Here is a 14,730-nt window from a genome sequence, read left to right as displayed (position 1 = left end):
TTGAATCAAGATCGAATAAACATTACCATCTTTCATTCAAAAAAAAAAAATTGTATTGTTATACAATAATATATATGCAATGCACTTTTGTCAATAATGACAAAACAAGGGTGATGTATATTAGCTATTGACAAGTATATCTGAATCATCATTGATACATAATTTTCTAAATGATAAATGTAGATTATATATGATACATAATTTTCTAAATGATAAATGTACATTATATATTTGCTATACAATTTATGATATACATATAATGCACATTGATTTTCATGATTTTTTTATTTTTTTCGTTCAGTATTTGATATATGTATTGGAGTACGACTAGTTTAGATTCATCTCGAATGGGACCTCATTCAGAGGACAACGCTCTTGGTGGATATTTTCATACCTAGGGCTCGAATATGAGACATTTTGTTAAGAAAATAGCATCCCCAACCACTGCACCATACCCTTTGGTTGTTGATTTACACGATTGAAAGCATATAATAATGTGTATTTATTTTTTTACAATAGTGTACACAAAGATAATTTAATTTTGAACAACTTTCATATTTAGCAAACATAAAAATCATATTTCTATACTATAGCTATAGTTTGCATAATTGCGCTCCATAGCAAACTTCATCAGATTGTATAAATCGCTGGGGGCATCAGATTTGTATAAAATCGTTGGCAGCCTCTCATTTGTATAAATCGTTGGCAGCCTTTCGTTTGTATAAATTGTTGGCAGCCTCTCAATTCAATTTTATGTGTTTGTATATCTGCATAAAATTTGAATTTGTAGACAATTGAATCGAAATAAAACGTTTGTATATCAAATCTCTCTCTCATTTTATACAAACACAAATTATACATTGTATTTTGTATAATCTGTGTTTGTATAAAACGAGAAAGAGAGAAAGGTAAAAGAGAACCGGGCAGGGGAAGATTTGTATTGTATAATTATAAGTGTGTAGGACGAAGATATATGTATTTGCATGTGTACATACAATTTTCTCTCGCTTTATACAAACAGAAACACAATTTATACATTTGTGTTTATATAAAGTGAGAGAGGTGGGGGAGAGACTGGCGAGCGAGAGAAGGAGAGTGGCGAGCGAGAATTTCAGGGAGAGAGGCGAATGGCAACAGTTCTACGAGATACAATTAAATCAAACAGTGGTTATAACATTTAAATTGAATTAATAGTTTGCTATTACATATATACAATTTTCCCTTTAATTTTAGATACACTATAATTGTATTGTATAAGAAAAAAATTGCATGTATATTTCTAAAAACAAGTAAAAGATTAATGGGCAAAGATTGTCAAACACAATCGGCAAATCAATTATTTTTTAAAATTAAAAATTAATGAACCTCTTTATTATTATTTTTTAAAAAAAAGAAATCAATGAAATTTATTCGGTTATTTTTTCGTAAAAAATTACAATTATTTTTAAAAATTATTTTCAAGAAAAATCGATGGATATTTGTTGTTTTTTAAAATTTTCTTTTCAAGAAAAATCGAATGATTTGGTCGATTTTTATTGTGGAAAACTGCAATTGACGAGTGTAAATAAAAATAACTTAAGTATTTAGTCAAAAATCATCAATAGTCTAATGGTAAATTAATTTTGTGCCATGAAATAGATCTTGATTTGATTCTAGTCGTTTCTATTAAAAAAAATTTAGAACTTATTAAAAATTGTGGTCGTTGCCATAAAAGATTATTTTTTTAAAAAAAAAATTACCTTTATTTTAAGAAATAATTCGAAAAAAGTATTCAGTAAAAATTCTTTATCCAAAATAATTCTATTATCACTTAATATTTACAAGGAAAAACTACATAACTATACATACATCACTACCATATATATTATATTACCTCTAGTTTAAAACAATTACATAAACTATCACTTTTAATATTTATATCATATATTTTAAAAGATTTAATTACATACACAAATCCCTTAAATATGATATTGAATAATTATCTTAAATTTAAACTCCTTAATTAATGGTCCACATTAACAACTCAATTTTTTTTATCACATAAATCACATCTGCCGTTCCCCACCCCACGTCCACTAACCCTCATTCTTCCTTCATCCTCTCAATACATATTTGCATGTTCAAATCAACATTATACAGATATGTTTGTTTCTATTATTTTATTATTCTCATGTATCTTGGTTTTGTATCTGAGTCAAAGTTCATAATGTTCTGACATTCTGTCACGACCCAACCCACCGGGCCGTGCGTGCACCTACATACTACCACCTAAGTAGGAGAACTCACATATCCCAATTAATTTAAAATATGCAGAAAATTAAATAAGCGGAAATAATACATACTAACAGAATTTTATAAATAAGAACCTTTAACACAATTTGATTAAGACTTGTAAAGTAATTAACACCCCCAAGGATCTAGTCTAAACAGGTACAAGAGCTACTAAGAGTACAACTGGACATGATAAATAAAAGACACCGCTCCCACCATGCGAAAGGAAAATTTAAAGCTGCTGGAGATTTTCTTCGTCCACCTAATGAAACATCACCGATCCTGCAATCAGACTATGTCAAAAGACATAGCAAGAGTAGTATCAGTACAAAACACACGTACTGGTAGGAATCATTGATCAACCCGACTCCCACCGCACAATATAAGAAACCAACTAGTAAGATTATGAATTAAAACCACTCCCGTCTCCACCTTCCCCTCTCTCAAGTTACCGACGGATCACACTAGCACTTTAACTACTAACCCCTTTCCGGTCAACCTACTCACTAGGTTCTTGATCAAAGCCTAACCATTCTAACACATAGGAAAACCCCTAAGTACAACTACAAGCATTCTAACTAACCAATCATGTCCTCCCTTACTCCCACTACACATTACCCGGTCATGGCTTCATAGTACATTACGCCACACTTCCTAACCCCTAATACAATCCCTTTCTCTAGGGTGAAATCCCCCTAAGCACTTACATCACGTATAATAACCCCACTCCTTGACATTACAGCACACGACTCCCTCACTTGGACATTAACAATTCTCGAGACGCTGACTCCCCACCTCCGTTTCACCTTCCATCAATATCATCAAGTCTACTCAGCATAGACGAACAATCAAGCATAAGACCTCACAACCATAACACAACTAAGAGAAATACAACATCAATATCATTACGAAACCATGATCAAACTCACATTATCCAGGTACACAATAATGACAAGTCATTAGTCCTATCACGGAACCCAAACCCAAACTGTTAGCATATCGAAATGTGGTACCCGATCCAAAGATTATGCCGAAACGTGGCAACCGATCCCATAATTATGTCGGAACGTGGCAACCGATCCCAATTAGTTAGTGTGTCGGAACGCAACACCCTATCCATAATCACAATCACAATGCATATCATCACAAATCATGCAACAAGAGGTGATTCATAACATATAGTTCTTCGTTCATACTTATTCCCATTAGGTGTGATCAACAGCCTTCGTTCATATACATGCACAATTTACAATAACGCAAGAACAAATATACCACCCTCAATGATAGAACACAACCATCACCACCGAACTATTTAACCACGTATATCATGTAACCATTAATTCAACCATACCTAACCCTAGATCATCATCTAAGGCTTCTTCCTAGGATTTAACCATATTTCGTTCGGTGCGCGAGGGCCTACACATAATTCGACTATTGATTTACATATATTACGTACTGAACACAGATTTATAACTACTCAATTCATAAAACCTAGGCTACCTGGGCGCCAAGCAGCTACACAGAGGAATTGAAGATAATTTTCTGGGTTTTCGGACGACATGGCGGTGAATTTGGCCAAGAATCCGCAAGATATCGCCATCCCCACGCTAGAAATTTCCCTCTCTTTCCTTCCCAAACTTAGAGTAGCTTTCTGAGGGTTTCCAGGGTGTTTTACGACTAATTTAGGTATTTTAAGGAGAAGGGAATAATATAATTTTACGTTATTTACATTTTGTCTCGCCTATCCCGCTTTGGCGCCGACTTACCCCGCCTTAGCGGCATCTGGCCCGCTCTGGTGGGATAATAGCCCAGAATATTCCCAGATTTTTGTTTCTCCTAAATAACGACAGTTCGGGTTGTTACAATAATACCAATTTACCCCTTATTCGTCCCCGAACGACTAATACACGAATCGTCACACGCCCTAACTCAGTTACTCGGAGTACTCCTAAACTAAGAATTGGTCCACTACGAGATCACTACGAACGGTGACTCTTTAGACAATCGGCACACGAAAGGTTTTGTACTCAAGGCCTAGAAGAAAATGAGGCAACTTACAACGAACGCATCCAAATTTTCACAGCCTGATCCCGCCAGAGCGACATGCCTTCCGCTAAGGCGGAGCCGCTGTGGCGAGAAATCTCTCGCTGTAGCGGGGGAATCGTAAACAGTAAAAAGGGAAATGCGGAATGGTTTCCTCATTTCCTCCTTTTCTAACTCAAAATTCCCAAAACTTTCTCAACCTCTTTGTTCCGAACGTCCAAATTAAAGTAATGCTCTTGCTCGTTACTCTCTTTACTTCGTTACTTGCTTAACTACGCTTGCATGCCCTTAAACAATTGATTAGAATAGGTTTTGGTGGTCATTTTTTGAACTTGAACATAGGTGCTTGATTGGATAGAAAAACGTAGCATAGGTACTTCCGTTACGTCCCCAACGTTCCCACAACTTCCTGGGCGTAAGGATTTCGTAAGAAATACAGTTAAATCGATACATATACGGGTGGGGGAAGTTGAGGGTTCTCTTGGTGTGAAACTCCAATTTAGGCCTCATTTAGGAGTTATTTTACCGAAATAATTGCTTATTTAGGTCCTAGGGTAGTTTATATACTTTGATCTGCTTAAATTCTTTTGAAAAAGAAGGTTTTGGGGCGAAAAGGTGCCATTATCGCGCCTGGTGTTCGTCCTGGCTTCATCCCGCTATAGCGGCCTTAATAATCCCGCGAGGGCGGGAACATGGCCGCTGTGGCGGGATACTCCAGACCAGTTGCTTGCACCCTTAACCCAGAAATTTCCCTCTTCTTGTTTTAGCTTTAAATAGACTATCCTATTGTGTTCTAACTCATATTCAACTTATTGCAGGCTCTCTAAATGGCAGGTCAAAATGAAGAAAAATTACTCTTCATTCGGTTCCCCGATGCCGTGAGTCGGGAAAGGCATCACGACAAACGCAACACGGGGTTCTATTGCGAGAGAGGGTTCGTGTTGCACAATCTAGAGGAGAAGGCGCTTGCATTTTATGCTCACCTGATGGAGTTCGGGCTCCACAAATTGAGGCTCTCCCAGATACATGTTTCACTTGGGTGAGGGAGTTCTACGCCATCCTGCCTTTTGTACGATGGGATGACTCTCACCCCGTCATCCGTATTCGGGGAGTTGACATTCCCTTGAATGCCACTGTCATAAATGAGGCTTTAGAAGTGCAAGGAGGTCTCGAACGCAGAGTATGAGGCCAAGCTGAGAGAGATAGATCTGGAGTGGCTGAGAGACACTTTAGTTGAGCCTGCGCGCCGGGATCAGGTCTACTGGGCTACGACACAGGGTATTACTAGCACAAATTGGTCACCCGATTCTAAGAGGTGGCTAAACGTGTTGACTAGGAGGATCCGCCCATCAGGAAACCGCACCGACATGACCTTTCCCCGGGATTTAGTGGTGGTGTGCGCCATACAGGGTATAGAACTTAATGTGGGGGCGCAGAGCATTTCAGAGTGGAAGATGTTCTACCGGGGTAATAAGAAGGCTTTCTTCCTACCGGGACTTATTACTGCGCTGTGCAAGCAGGCGGGAGTGCCACTTTTTGATGCCGATGAGGTACTTTCTATGGATCCCCCCCTTCACCCTCTTTTGGTTAGGGCAGGTTCTACTTTCAGGAGCAAGAAGAGGAGAACGGGAAGGCCTAGTAGCAACAAGACGGCCGTGGGTTCGAACGACGAGACACCAGTCTCAGGTGCACTGGTCGAGGAGGATTTTATGGCTATCCGGAAGAGGTTGGGGAGTGCCTTTGCTGACTTCACTCCGGTTCCACCCAATAGTGCCCTAGAGGTCGAGATGGTCCGCTGGGAGCTAAGCTAGGAGAGGATGAAAGGTATGGAAAGGGATCGTCTGATGGTCCGGATATGGAAGACCGTGAGGACCATATTCACTTGTGTTGCCCTGGTCAGGAGCTTCCCCGAGTCGAAAAAATAGATTTCCAGCACTTTACCTTCCTGGACGAGGCCGTGACAGGCCTTGTGCCTCTGGAGGATCTATGCTCAGATATTGACACCTCCTAGTCCCAGAGTCCCTGATTTGGTTTTTCGCCTGTCATGGGATTGTAAATTCTAGAACAACTCCATTTTTATCTTTTGCTTTCCTAAGTTTTTGTAGCACATAAATGCTGGTTTTCTAGCTGTTTTATGTAGCTGCTGATTAATTACCGAGTTTTATCATTTATACTTGTTTTCTGAACACCGAAGGGATTGCAGGGATTTGTTCGGACCCCATTCGGGGTTGAAAAATTGAATTTAGGGAAGACAGGGGAGGCAGGACTTAGGTTCTGTCTCACCCTGTCCCGCTCTGGTGGTCTCGCTATGACGGGAATAATCCTGCCCCAGTGGCTCAGATGAAACCAAAACCTAGGCCAATAATTTCTGGGTTCTCTACGTTTCTCTAAAAATTTTCCCAAGTTCCCAGCTTAACCGGACACTCTAAGATAAATCTCCAAGCTAGGAAAATCATTAGCTACTCCTAGTCATTCTTAACGATACAACATCCAACTCGTTCCCACTAATTCAACGTTATACCCATAAATTCACACGATTAATTGTTGTTTGCGACGCACGTCCAAATTTTCATCTTACGAATCACCCCGTAATTTATCTAGACCCTTGTACCCAAACTTAGTTATAACTTCTTCCCTCAACGGGTTTCATGATACTCAAGTAGTTACACTTGAATAATTTCGATAACTCAGCCAATGTTTTGCACATATCAATCCAGGCATGCAACACTGTGTCCTTAATCATGTCACACACATCTGCCATAATACTTTCATATATTATCAGTAAATTCAAACACCCAAGAAGACTTTCATATACACAGTTATTTCAAACGACAAGAAGCACGCATTCACAGTTACCTACTACATACCACAACAATTTCAACTTATTAGTTCGTTCGTCCCATATATGGCCATTAATGATCATCTATGCCTTATACAACCCTTAAGGCCAAATACCAATTGAAACCTTCTCAGTTCCAACTAACTTTGCTTGTGTCCCTTTAGTCGTAACCACGATGTCTAGTTCACTTCATTGAGATACCAATTGGAATCGGGAGATACCAATTGGGCTCAACTCATACCACAAGTGACACTCGCACGAAAGGAGAGCAAAGATGAGACAACTTCCTATAATGCTTCATAACTTCTTGATGATTAGGTGTGGACGTCAACACACCAATCCACAAGAGTTTATTTCATATTTTGCTCTTGTACTGGTAGACAGGTAACCTAGGCTCTGATACCAATTTGTCACGACCCAACCCACCGGGTCGTGCAAGCACCTACATACTACCACCTAAGTAGGAGAATCCTCATATCCCAATTAATTTAAAACATGCAGAAAATTAAATAAGCGAAAATAACATATACTAACAGAATTTTATAAATAAAAACCTTTAATACAATTTGGTTAAGACTTGTAAAGTAATTAACACCCCCAATGATCTAGTCTAAACAGGTGCAAAAGCTACTAAGAGTACAACTGGATAGGATAAATAAAAGACAGCTTCTTCCATGTGAAAGGAAAACTATAAGCTGCTCGAGCTTTTCTTCGTCTTCACCTAATGAAACATCACTGATCTTGCAACTAGACTATGTCAAAAGACATAGCAAGAGTAATATCAGTACAAAACACACGTACTGGTAGGCATCATCGGTCAACCCGACGCCCACCACGCAATATAAGAAACCAACTAGTAGGATCATGAATTAAAACCACTCGCTTCTCCACCTCCCCCTCTTTCAAATTACCGGCAAATCACACTAGCACTCTAACTACTAACCCCTTTTCGGTCAACCTACTCCTACTCACTAGGTTCTTGATCATAGCCTAACCATTCTAACACATAGGAAAACCCCCAAGTACAACTACAAGCATTCTAACTAACTGATGACGTCCTCCCTTACTCCCTCTACACATTACCCGGTCATTGCCACACGGTACATTACACCACGCTTCCTAACCCCTAAACACAATCCATTTCTCCAGGGTGAAAGCCCCCTAAGCACTTACATCACGTACACTAACCCCACTCCTTGCCATTACAACACACGACTCTCTCACTTGGACATTAATAATTCTCGAGACGTTGACTCCCCACCTTCGTTTCACCTTCCACCAATATAATTACCAAGTCTACTCAGCATAGACGAACAATCAAACATAAGACCTCACAACCATAACACAACTCAGAGAAATACAACATCGATCTCATTACGAAACCATTATCAAACTCACATTATCCAGGGACACAATTATGACAAGTCATTGGTCTTATCATGGAACCCAAACCCAAATTGTTAGCATACCGGAACGTGGTAACCGATCCCAATTAGTTAGTGTGTTAGAACTCAACACCCGATCCACAATCACAATCACATTGTATATCATCACAAATCATGCAACAATAGGTGATTCATATCATATAGTTCTTCGTTCATACTTATTCCCATTAGGTGTGATCAACATGCTTCGTTCACATACATGCATAATTTACAATAACGCAAGAACAAATATACCACCATCAATGACAGAACACAACCATCACCACCGAACTATTTAACCACGTATATCATGTAACCATTAATTCAACCATACCTAACCCTAGATCATCATCTAAGGCTTCTTCCTAGGATTTAACCATATTTCGTTCGGTGCACAAGGGCCTACGCATAATTCTACCATTGATTTACCTATATTACGCAGTGAACACAGATTTATAACTACTCAATTCATAAAACCTAGCCTACCTGGGCGCCAAGCAGCTGTACGAAGGAGTTATAGATAATTTTTTGGGTTTTCAAACGACATAACGGTGAATTTGTCCAAGAATCCGCAAGATATCGCCATACCCACGCTAGAAATCTCCTTCTCTTTCCTTCCAAGCTTAAAGCAACTTTCTGAGGGTTTCTAGGGTGTTTTACGACTAATTTAGGTAGTTTAGGGAGAAGGAGAAAATAGGATTTCACGTTATTTACATTCTATCTCGCCTATCCCGCTTTGGAGCCAACTTACCCGGCCCTAGCGGCATCTGGCCCGCTTTGGCGGGACAATGGCCCATAATTTTTCTCGAATTTTTGTTTCTCCTAAATAACGACGGTTCGGATCGTTACACATTCAATTTTAAAAAGTTTTACAAATTAGGTTTTATATTTTTTAATTTTGTTGTTTCTCAAATACTTTAATGGTTGGCCATTCTCAAAATCAGACGGTTCTTGTTAAAGGTACTTCACATTAACAATATTATACTAAATCAAACAACTTCTATTTGCTATTTTCACTCATGAGTTTCTCATTGTAGGGACTGACTCTTCATCCGCTAACATTCAAGCCGACAATAGATCTAAGTATAGGAATGACTCAATCAGGAGGGAAGAATTACGCCAAGCTTTACTTGACATAATAAATACACCATTAGATATGTAACAATGTTGGATACATGAGATTTTTTACTTTTTTTTTTGGATTAGTGATAAGACAGATACTCTAACATCGTGAGTTGTTCCTAAATTCGATTGTTTCAATTACATTCCATATTTAGATACACATAATTTATGTATATGCTTACAACTTACTATGTATCCGAGATACACGTTTTTGAATATAATGTATGAAATTGATACTTGATACATCAAATTAATACTAGATACATATGAAAAAAAAACAAGAAATTAAAATTAGATCATACAAATAGATACATATAATAGACACATATAACAAATACACTAAATTAATACTAGATACTTCTATGATACATAAGAATGTACTTGTATGATACTCATGTATCTAAGTATTTAGTTTGTAGGATACATCATCTATTGATAATAGATACATCAAATTAAAGAATTTATTATTTTAAGAGTAATAAAATGAATTTAATCAAATTACATGACCAAGATATACATGTTTATGTTTTTTATTAGGGAAAATTACGCGGTTAAGCAAACTTATACTACTTAATTACTAATCATAGCTATAGTTTGCTATAATTACCACTCACGACTAACATTATACATTAATTACGCGGGCTGACTTTGAGTTTGTATAATTAACCACGTTTGTATATGTATAATTCGCCAGAATATACAAATACATATGTATAATATACAATTATCTAACCTATATACATATACAATTCACCTCTCTTCCACTCTCTGCCCTCTCTCGCTCACCTCTCTCCTTCCTCTCCCAATCTCGCTTGCCTCTCTCCTTCCTCTCTCAATCTTGCTCACCTCTCTCCCCCCTCTCCTAATCTCGCTCGCCTCTCTCCTCCCTCTCCCAATCTCTCTTGCCATATATACAAATGCATATGTATAATATACAATTATCTAACCTATATACATATACAATTCACCTTTCTCCCACTCTTTGCCCCCTCTCTCTCTCCTCTCTCCAGTCTCGCTCGCCTCTCTCCTCCATGTAACATATAGCTACGAATTGTACTTATCAAACTATAGTCATGGAGAGTAATTAGGCTATTTTTGAGTGGCTATATGTGAAAGTTTCCCTTTTTATTAATAATAATATTAATGAATTTATTATTTCAAAGAATAATAAATGAAATTAATTAAACATAAATACACTCCTTGATTTGCCCTATATTAAGAGATTTGATTAATTTAATTTCCAGAATTAATTGCCCATATATTCTAAAAATCATCAATTACTCCTCTAATTAAGGAAATTAGTTATAATCACTTAATTTAAACAAATAAAATATGTATCTCGATTTTAAAATTTGGCAGATACATGTATCTCGCGGATTCAAACTCATGTATCCTAAGTATGAACTATGGTAGAGGAAATAATATTTGAAACTATTGAGAATCTAGTAATTAGGACCTAAACTAGTGGAATTTATGTAGTTTGCCCTATTTAGTGTAACATCTCGCACCTAGAAACGACTATAAAGAGTTTAAAATATGAAAATATTGATTTTTGGAAAGAATAAGGAAATCTGAAAATTTTGTCTAAGTTAAGAAAATGAGTTTTGGCCATTTTCAAACGGCCGTAACTCCTAGCTCAAGAAGAGTTAGGAGAAGATCTTGATATGGTTGGAAATCCCTTGGAGAGATCTTTCCAACGCCTCTAAGATTGCACGATTTCAACATCGTATGAGTGAGATTTGCCTTTCGGAAGTTGGGCTGTTGGATTGAGGAAAGTCCCAATCCGGATTTAGGGCAAAGTAGTCTTTTCTCTAATTAATTTCCTAATTTGATTTTAGGGATTTATTGGAGTAAAAACATGACTTAGTCAGTTTGGAGAATTGAGAAATACGCTTAGGGCTTGGAGAAGAGAGAAAAGAAGAAAGAAAGGGAGAAAAAGGCAAGAATTCGTCAAGATCATCCAAGCTTGCGAGTGGAATTCGTCGGGGGTGATCCCTATTAAGGTATGTGAGATCTTTTAGTGATGGGTTAGTTCACCCACACACCAACTTGTTTCAATTCAGCAAATTTGGAGTTGTTTGAATGTTAAGAACGTGAAGTTCTTGAAGAACATTGTTGGATTCTTGTTGGTTGATTGTTGAATGCCTAGTGTTGATTTGCTTCGTGGTTCTGGGTTGTTTTTTGAGTTAAATCTATTGGGTACTGAAGGTACTAATTATCCTAAGTGTTTGGGAAAAGAACCATGGAAGTTAGGAGGATTTAGAGATGAAAAACGGAGAAGAAAAATCGTCAAAAACCTGGGAAAGGGGGTGGGGCGTCGCGCCAGCCAGCGCCCCCAAAAGGGGCTCTGAAGTTCACCCCTTGGGGCGACGCGCCAGCCAGCGTGCCCCAGCAGCTCCTCTGACATTTGAGGGCTGGCGCCCCGCGCCTCTCAGAGCGCCAGGGACGCCAGTTCTCCCCATTCTTCCCCCACCTTTTCGTACTAGTTCCTAAGTGATGTCCCTATGTTTCCTAGTTGATTCTAACACTCTAAGGTACATCTAAATATCATGAAATCATCCATAAACATGAGATCATAAACCTTGAATCCATAATCCAATTCAAGGAAAGTTAAGATCAAAGTCAAAGAAGTTAAGAGTCAAGTCTAGAAGTTAAGAAGCAAGTCAAAGCAAAGTTTCTTAAAGATTTCAAGAGTCTTTAACAATGTTTTAACTTCGTTTTAAGACTCAAGTTTTCAAGTTAAGCAAAGAGTAAAGAGTTGAGTTCATTTCTCAAAAGTTATAAGGGAACTAAGTATTCCCTAAGAGTTTATAAATGTTTTTACACATTTGAACAAGAAAAGGGAACATCGATTCCAAGAGAGCTTTTAAGCTAAGTTTTGAGTAATTATCTCAATTCAAAGAAAGATTGTTGTTTTTACAAACATATGAGCTAAGTATATTTTGGGAGTAGTATTGAGCACCGATATGGGGATGTGAGTTCATATTAACTCAAGTCTCCATAAACCATGTAGCCATCATGGGTAGTAAAGGATCATACTTTTTAGATGACTCCTTAAGATGCTTTTAGCATAGACTAGTGGATCCACTAAGTTAAGCGTTCTATATGACGACAAAGTATAGGACAATTTTGGCAGTGTGGACAAGACGTTGTATCACCACTTAGGCTCATAGTGATGGTTGTCGGTTAGAAAATCTCCCACAAAAGTTATATTACTTTTATATTTAAGTAAAGTTGAGTTGTTATTGCTTTATCTTTAACAAAGTTGTTTACATTGTTTTACAAGCTTTATATATATTGCATGTGTCTTATTGCTTTATATTGAGTTCAGTTGTTCATGAGTTAAACAGAGCCAAGGTAAGTGTTCCTTTGTACTCCTTTTAAGCTTAAGTTGTTGTTTAGCTTTCCAACTCGCATACTCGTACATTCAATGTAGTGATGCCAGTTGGCCTACATCTTATTATGATGCAGACACAGGTAACTAGGATCAGTATCCAGCACACCGTTGATCCAGTTGAGCACTCCAGAGTCAGTGGTGAACCTCTTTGCATTATGGAGGACTCTGTTATTTCACTTTCCTAGTTTTGCTTTATTAGGATATTGTGGGGTCTATCCCAACATCCATCTCAGTATTATAGAGGCTTCATAGACAGTCAGACAGTTAGTATTGAGTCTCTCATCTATGTATTTGAAGATACTTTGTTTTGAGACATATGTTGCCTTTTTGGCTAAGATGTTATCATTTAAACTATTGCATTGAGTTTATTCTGTTGAGTTAAGTCTTACGCTGAGTTAAGTAAGCCAAGCCATGGGTCCGCTTGGGGCCAGCAATGGTCTACAAGTGCCGGCAACGTCCAGGGTGTAAGCTCGGGGCGTGACATTTACAATAGTCATTCGACCGATTCTATATACACGAAGTGCATTTGAAGTCTTCTTTTCTTCTTCTTCCAACAATTAATGGTTGTTTCCATCTTCTCTTTTTCTTTCTTCTTCTTCCTTATTCATTTGATGCTTTCCTTCTAATTTCCTCCTCTTCCTCCTTCTTCTTCTTTTTTCATTTTCAAAGCTCGACTTTAAAAATTGATATGCTGCAAATATAAATCATTTTAAGTAAATAATATATCAAAAGAGTCGAAACGTTGAGAGGAGCTCATATCTAAATTTCTGGACCATTTATAGGAGATTTGAATTGGTTGGGATTGAAAAATGTTTATCTGTAATGTATAAACATTGTATATAGATGTATTACATCTCTGATACATATATACATATTGGTAAGAAACCCTTACTTGGATCTAACTTACACGCTGCGGTCTTTATTCCAAAATTTCTGAAGATTTCATCGATTTTTATTTTCAATAGGTTTTTTTTGGCAATCAACAATTTAGTAATATTAATGCATAAACAATATTAAAGAATTAAATGATGTGATAATATCAATTACGGTCCAACTAGAGAAAGTAAAAGTCCAATTTATGGTATGTAATAACGAAATAGAAAACTTTTTTAAATTGAGTGCAATTGTATTCCAAAAATCTCATAAGCTTCGAAATGTCTTCACAAGTAGTCTCTATCTCTCATGTGACTACATTTTTTTAGAACCATATCCATCATTTTTCGCATTTGATAAATCTTGCACTGTTGATTATCCCATTTCCATAACATTTTTCAATGATGTATGAATTGCTATTGGTTCAACGGTGATGGCCTTCCCAACAAATTGAATTGGGCTGCCAAAGGTTTGTAGTAGGTTACCACAACTATCGAGTTGGTTATTGGTCAAAATGAAAATTAAATCAATTTAATTGGTTTTTAAATTATTAAAACTAAATTAAACCAAATATAATATATATTTATCGATTTGATTGTTATCGATTTTTTGTTTGATTTGATTTAATCAGGCACGAAAATAAAATCAAAAGACAAGGTGAAGGAATAGAAAAACATACATGTTCAAAATACATTTTGTTTTGGGCCTTTTTGCTTTCATAAATGATAAATAAATTTTGATCAATATATATAAGATAT

General features: G+C 37.1%; 1 protein-coding gene across 1 annotated transcript in view; it reads right to left on the bottom strand.

Moving 5' to 3' along the window:
• Positions 1-14,730, bottom strand: part of LOC125859849 (uncharacterized) — a 662,179-nt gene that overhangs the window by 87,561 nt on the left and 559,888 nt on the right. The gene's annotated exons all lie outside the window — the stretch shown is intronic.

This window comes from Solanum stenotomum, chromosome 3, assembly GCF_019186545.1.
Source record: "Solanum stenotomum isolate F172 chromosome 3, ASM1918654v1, whole genome shotgun sequence".
NCBI classification, from domain to species: Eukaryota; Viridiplantae; Streptophyta; class Magnoliopsida; order Solanales; family Solanaceae; genus Solanum; species Solanum stenotomum.
This window is presented reverse-complemented; position numbering and strand designations above follow the sequence as displayed.